At 43.4% G+C, this 7,542-nt stretch overlaps 1 long non-coding RNA gene across 2 annotated transcripts; it reads left to right on the top strand.

Moving 5' to 3' along the window:
* The first annotated feature begins 2,029 nt into the window (after positions 1-2,029).
* On the top strand, positions 2,030-7,308 carry LOC117806642. 2 transcript variants are annotated; one of them, XR_004629716.1, is made up of 5 exons: positions 2,030-2,121; positions 2,209-2,282; positions 4,467-4,632; positions 4,913-5,103; positions 7,194-7,308. It is a non-coding gene; the product is annotated as an uncharacterized LOC117806642 (long non-coding RNA). The 2 variants fall into 2 exon arrangements; XR_004629715.1 differs by lacking the exon at positions 7,194-7,308 and having other exon boundaries at positions 4,913-5,916.
* The last annotated feature ends 234 nt before the right edge of the window (positions 7,309-7,542 follow it).

Here is a 7,542-nt window from a genome sequence, read left to right as displayed (position 1 = left end):
CTGTCATCTCCAGGGACAGTTTAACAGCGGTGGATGATGAGGAGCTTCCCTGAGTTTGTCTGACCCTCCACACTTTCAGTCTTCTACACAGAGAGCCGCCAAATTGAACCCCTTCCATTACAGACATTTCTCATTTCCTCTCACATACACTACATACCTCACGATCACAGGAAAATAAACAAAGCTCACTCGAATCTGCTGCTTTCACGTCAGCTAAAAGCGTAATGAAATCAATCTTTTGGGTGCTCCGCTGTGTATGGAATGTGATAATAATGAACTGGGAAACAAGGGATCCTTTTCCTCTCCACATAAGCAGACAGTGGCATAACTGACAGTCCTATCAGCACAAGATGTGATAGGAATCACCTCTGACACAGCCAAATATTTGCAGCATGAGTCATACAGTGTCTGATCAAGGACCCCAAAAGTTGAAAGTTCTGTTAATTGCTTTCCTTGAAAGCTGTGGACACGCAGGCCCCATGGCCCTCCATGCTACACCCACATGTTCCTGGCGTGTGTCCTCACACTGTGGTCTGAACACTATCAGGGAAAGGCAGAGAGGCATCTTGAAGTACTTGGAGGCAGGAGTCCAGTTATTCGGTCTTGGCATGCACCTGTGGATTTGCATAATGGTCTCTCTCAAATTTCCCCCAGGAATGCCTGCTAAAGAGGGACCACAAATCAGAAAGTCATCCTCTGGCGCTCTCTCAGGCTAATGTACCACGCTGGAAACAGCCGTCCATCCCAAGAGAACCTTTCAGGAGATCACTCAACAACAATACTGTGCATATTTGTTAATTCATCTTGCTAATTCCCTGGGAAAACATGTTTTTCCGACAAATTTTCCGTGTACTCTTCTGTAAACATCTCCAGACCTGACTACAGCTCAGTTTTCGGGGTTCAGAATTGCCAAGTTCCAGGGGGCGCCAGTTTATGGGTGGTTTATCCTGAAGCAAAGCATTCATATAATCGAAAATGCAGTGCTTCATTTCCCATCTCTGAGTCAGACACCCTGCCTCGGATCCATCTGATCAAAGATGTCTGCAGACAACGATCCTCACAGGGCAGACTACACAAACGTAGCTTCAAATATCTCCAGAACATAACTTCTCTCCATCCTTCCCACTGAAAAACAGCCGTTTGGTTGTCTGCTTCCCATTCCAACATGCAGGTCCTCATTACCTGATTGGATGCTGCTGATTAACTGCCAACTGGATTGGCTGCAGGTATTCATCATCTCTGATGATCAGGCCGATTTGGAGGCCAATCTCAATCAGGGTTGAAGCAGGACAGGAGAGCATCTCTCCAGCCGTGGGTCTGGACTGAAGTTCTCCCCAGGAGGTTAAATGTTCACTGTCAAGAGTCCTGACTTCATATTACTGGAAAGATTCTTCAAACCTCAGCCCAAACACATGCGAACATCAGGAATGTGTGTGTGAGCATGCAAAGTCTTCCTCCAGAATGATCACAGCACATGAAAGAGGGTTTTTTTTCAACAGTGGTTGACCACTACTTTGAATGCTTGGCTCTAGGGGGATTCTCGTCCTCAGTTGTCTTTTTGAGTTGTCCTATCAGGGTCTTCACAGGCTGCCTCTATGACTGGTGACAGTGCTGTTCTGTAACCAAGAGGGAAACAGCTGTGAAAAAAATTACATCCCAGTGATGACAATGGTCTGGCGAAAGAAAAGCCAAAGAATGTATAGAGGGGATTCATCCACTGATTAAAGAGATTTTCTCCCCATCTTTTTCTATTTCACAGATTCTTCCTCTATCGTCTTATCAGTCCTCTGTGAGTGGACTGTGCTGAGACCTAGCTCTCAACACCCGAGCTGGGATGCTACAACTCCATCTTACACAACATACACAAGCCGCCACACACAGAGAGATGAAAGGCCTCATTAAAACACATTCCTCTAACAGAAACATGGCTGCCAACACATGTTTTGTTTTGAAAATGATATAAACGTCCATGTATACAGCTGAGGTCAGACACAAGCAGAAGCTTACGGCTAACAGCGAGCGAGCGATCATGGAAAACTGCAAGCGTGGAGATTAAGTGTCCCGCTGCTGATGGCTGTCTTTGTTATATATGACGCCGGAGTGAGGCTGTTGATTCATGGGGTTGGTTGTCCTGCTGGGATGTGCAGCTGTATTACATTTGGTGTGTCGGCAAACATTTCAGTCCTTGTATTTCCTCTGTAACGACAGGGCCTCTGTGTAGGATGTCCAAGTGTTTGACACAGCCTTTTGCCGCTCCACCATTATGGCTGTCTTCATCGCAGGTATGAATAGGCTGTCAAATGGGATTCATCCGGATGTCTGTCTGTAAGAGTACGATTCACAGATATGTTTCTGGTTAGGCCAGGCTCCCAGACAGTTAACTTGTTTTAATTCCTTCCCTCATGTTTCATGTCTTGTGTTTCCTGTTATATTTTTTATTTACTTTTGTCTCTCTCGTTACCGATCACGTCACTTGCTGCTCTCCTGTGTTTTCCCGTATGTGATTACCCTAATGTGTCTTACCTGTGTCTCATTGCCTCCACTCCCCATGAGTATTGTCTCAGTGTTCCCTCCGTTCAGTGCCAGTACGTCTTGTACCATTTGTAAGGGGTCTAGCAATCTGTCTCATGTTTAGCCTTCTTGCTCTTCCCTGTGTTTTTGTATTTTGCCTTTGCTGCTGTTTTTTTTGGATACCTCTGCCTGATCTAATTGACCTTGTGTACCAAACCTTTTTGGCATTTGATGAACTTTTGATCCTTTGTTTCGAGTGCCTGTTTTCCCCTGAGTTTGGGTCTAATTCAGTGTGACAGGCCCTAGGTATCACTGTTGGCCAGCTAAAATATCTAAGTCTGGTCAGAACTTTGGACTTTGGACGTTTGTTTTCCCCAGAGGATGACTCCTTGTGACTCTGATACTAAGCTTATGTAACATGTAGCATTAACAGCAGGTCAAAGTTGTCACTTATGCTGTCAAATATCTCAATACATCAGATGGGCTTGCAACTTTTTAGCTACCAGTCTTGAAAGTTGGTACAAAAATGATGTCTACTGAAGTTGAATGAAAAACTTTTTCATCAGGTCAACATCTAAATTTACCCAGTGCTTTGGTTTATCACCACACAGACACAGCTAATGGCATTCCCATCAGTCTCAGCTGTACAGTGTTTTTAGTGCTAATAGCAAATGTTAGTATGCTAACACAGTGAAATAAAAAGGTAAACGTATTTATATACTTGACAAATATGAATGTATTGGCATTCTAAAGGGCAGTTTGAATCACTGCTGTGTCTAAAAACAGCCTCACAGTGCTGTGAGTCTGGCTGTAGACTCTACATCTTGTCTCTGTCAGCTCATAAACTTCCCCATGTCAAATTGTCCCTTTAACTGTACATGCTTACAGCCCCTCAACCACGGAGAACTGGGTGCTTTACGACACTTTCGTTCTTCCAATGTGATGAAATGCCAACCAGTCCAAACATAAGGCCAAAAGGTCAACACTGAAGTCACTGTCATTAATCAGAACAGAAAAAATAAGCAAGACTTTATGGGATGCTTGCCACGCTGAGGGCCTTGAACTGTGCCAAGGACTGGCTGGCACTGGGCAACAACGAGCCTGGCATTGGCGTTCTTTCCAACCACGGCCGCTGCAAGCCAGCAAAGAGCTCAAGGCCGCCGGACTGATCCTCAGCTCTGTCTCCAAGCAAATCCTGCACAACAGAGTGCTCATAATGGTGGATAAATCTATATGGACAGAGCCAGGATGCTGAGTATGTGGCACCGTCTAGCTTCTGTTGCTAATTTGTAAATTATTTAAGCAAGGAAAGACTTTTGAGGGGTATGATAGACCGCAACTTTCTATTTAAGAGTGTATTTAACCGTAATCACTTTCAATTTCAAACCTTTATTAACAAGTCTGATGTTTGTAACTTACCCTCCTGCTATGCCTGAACCTAATAAAGTAGCTGGACCTGGAGTATCCGCCCACACAAAACCACAACACCTGGGGCCTAGTATTACTGAACGAGCCGCTTTGTTCATCTGTTGTATAAGCCAGGCCACAACAATGTTCTTTGAGTCATCTTTTTCAGCTAAAAGCCAATGCAGATTTGATCAACTCAAAGGGGAATTCATCCATTCATACTTTCTCTTGTTAGCGGATGAGGTTTTAATGATGAGGTCCACAGCCACAACAATAGTAGCCACATCTGCTCCGCACATGTGCCATCTCTTCTCGTGTACAGATCAACGACAGCCAGCTTGCAATGTGTTTACAGTGCAGATCCAAATGTCACCTTCACCTCTGTGCTGTGAAGTCAAATGTGTGGAGAGAAAAATACTTTGACTGAAGCATCAAAGACAAGTTGTGCAGAATTTCACATGTGCAGGTTTTGCTTGGCTCAGAGATGCCGGTGAGTGTAAGTAGGCTGGCACACACCTCATACAACATACTGTTAAATTTCCTGCCAGGAGCCAGAGAGTTGGAGATATGTGAATGAAAAAAAGGAACGTAGAGAACACCTGCTGGAAACTGCTGATTGAGGGGAAGCGTGTTCCTGTCCAGTGCAGTGATCTCTGCCAAAGGATGGTCGGTGCAGCAGAGACCACCTACCCCTGTGAGAGAGAGGGGAACAGGGTGAGGCTCTGTTCAGACTGCATCCTATCAGCTGCTGCTTCCACAAAACGTGCCCGGCTCTCAGTTTAGATAATGGCAGCCTGCCGCCTAAACCCTTTGAAAAAGAGCCTGCATGTTTTCAGCTTGATTTCATTTCAGCTATGTTCTCATGAATAGCAGCTTCACATGACTCCCCTTGACGGTCATTGCAGCATTAAAAAGTTGGATTTAATGTGTGTTACCATGAGGAAAAGCTACAAAACATGATATTCTTTCACAAATCTTTTCCTCTGTCATAAAGTTATCAGGTTCCAGGTGCAGGACAGCCTGAAGAGGATATGATGTAACCGGTCCAGGCTTCTCTCTGCTTTCTCTGTTAGCATTGTGGGTCATGGCAGGAGTCCCTTCCTGTTCAAGGGTGTCAGCCACACAACGGGATGATGAGGATACCATCCAGGACACTCTGGGGAGGACTTTAAAGACCAGAGACAAGTGAGGACATGAGAGAGGCCACGGACATGGCAGAGAGTGTTTGCTTTGCTGTGGATGTGAGCTATGTGAGGATCCGTCTGTATATTTATCTTTTTATGGTGACTGGCTGGAACAAGACTCAGTAGAGGAACCCCTGACATGGGTTCACCACGCTGCTGCCCCAGAGTATCAGAGAGCAACATGTAAACAATCTATATTTTTAACTACACCTTCAAAGCATGTGACCTATTGCTTCTTCCAATTTTCTGAGCACATGACCTCACAGATTTGTTTACATGATGATTAGCATGGTCTGCTCTGTGAGTAATTTCAAAGAAAGACTAATTTGTGTGATCCTTCAGCAGGAGAAATCACACGGGGTGTTTGGGAGCAGTTTGTCAAAGATAAGAGTCATGCGGTGATAATGAAACAAAGAAAGCATTTACAGATTTCTATGGAAGCATAGAAGTAAAACAGAATGCTCTAAACGTATCCAAATTTCAGTGTGAGGTCAGTCAAAGAAAATCATTTTTTCCTGCACTTGCCTGATAGACAGAGGAGGGATGGGCCTTTGATTTGTTTGCTGCATTTGGACAAACCTGAAGAACAGGGAAGAAGGCCCATGGCTGACTGTCCAAGCTGTGAAACAGTGAATACAATCAAATACACTGCATGTTCAGGGTTACTTCTGCCATTACTCTGTCATAATAATCATGCAGATTGGCCGTTGATATGTTGCATCCACCCTTTCGCTTTTTGTTTCTTCCTGGTGGAATCCCCCTCTTTGTAAGGTCGTCCCTTCCAGACCGCCGTCATCACGTCAGGGTCTTTATCCTTTGTTTAACGGGCCAACTGCTCCACAAGGACATATGTATATTGCTAGATATCCAGCATTGTCTATGGACTGCGGTGGAGACATTTTTCCATTGAATGTGATCTTGTTGCAGTCACTTAAGAATGCAACTGCAAGATTTTTGCGGCAAAGCAAAATTAAATCAGCAAAAAATTTCCAAGGAGGTTTTGCATGGAAAATTCAAGTAAATACAGTATGTAACACTTATGTTTTCAATAAGAAATCACAGACACGCTGTAGTTATTACCGCTTAAATTTCTAAACCTTCCATTTTCCGTTTTTCTGCTAAGCTATAAGATGACACAACAAAGGCTGTTATGCAACTTAAAGAGGTCCTGGGTGTTTGTGACAAGGAGATTGAGCTATTTGCTGTTTAGTTTGGTGATTAACAGCCCTCAGGTTGCCTCCAGATGTGGCTTGGACTCGGATGCACACTGAGTGCATTTTTGATCAATTCATCCATAAAAGAGTGACCCTATACAGAACTATCCATCATCATAAAGGATGACGCAGTGATCCAATAAGTAGATCTGACTCCTTGCTGCTAACATGGGATCATTCTTTCATGCTAAATGGTGGACAGATGGTTGGGCCTTCTGCAAACAATCACAGCCAGAGAATACTAAACTCCTCATCACACACGATCAACTGGTATGAGGAAAACAACAAGGTGGCGGGAAACAGTAGTTAGACTAACAGGAATTCAACCATCATGGCTTCTAATATTAGCCTGACCTTTTCTGGGTTTTATCAATGGCTGCATCTGTCTTTGTTGTTTTGTAAGAACAACATAAACTATGTTTATTTCCAGAGAGAGGCTTAAAATATTCTGGATCGATCCACTAACAACAAACAGAAACTTGTCTGTTTATGAAGATGGAGTACACCCTTCCATTCCATTCCCAATTTGCCTATTATGAAATCTCCCACAGCTTCAGTTCATTTCCAAAAAAGTGGTGCAGAACAAAATGTGCAAGACAGTAAGCCAACATTTTTTTTTCTGCAATATGTAAACATCCCACGCAGGACGTGCTTATATCGAGGTCTGACATGCAAGTCTTATTATCCGAGCCTAAATGATTTCTCTAGATTATCTTATCTCGATGGTCAGCACAGCTAAGTAGAAGCAGTTGAAGGACATTTGATGGCTTTATAGTTTTGTTAACAGCTCTCGATAATAGACGTGTCTATCATCATGTATTTTTCTACTCAGATGTCATACTGTTTTTATTCATTTAGTAATTTACCTCTTCCTTAGATAAACATGAGTCGGTACAGTGCTGAGATTGTCCCTGAAGAAACAAGACTGGGTATTCTGCATGGGGAGCACTTTGAGGTTTGAAGAAACAATACTGGATCAGTTATCTTACTTAATCCACTCCATAATGACAGGGTGATGAAGTACAACCTTGTTATGCTGTTTTCTTTCCAAGTTTCATTACATTATATATTATAAATTACTGGTGGCTTGCACCTCAACATTTGTCATAGAAAACAAACCAAAGCTTCCACCAACCCTGATCTTATCTGAAGATTGCAGAGCGCAATTTATTTCAATAAAAGTACAGCTCTTATTCTTGGCTGATAGATGTGATTCGGCTGCATGG

Source organism: Notolabrus celidotus, chromosome 22 (genome assembly GCF_009762535.1).
Source record: "Notolabrus celidotus isolate fNotCel1 chromosome 22, fNotCel1.pri, whole genome shotgun sequence".
Lineage (NCBI taxonomy): Eukaryota > Metazoa > Chordata > Actinopteri > Labriformes > Labridae > Notolabrus > Notolabrus celidotus.
The sequence above is the reverse complement of the archived record's forward strand: the minus strand, read 5'-3'. Positions and strand labels throughout refer to the sequence as shown.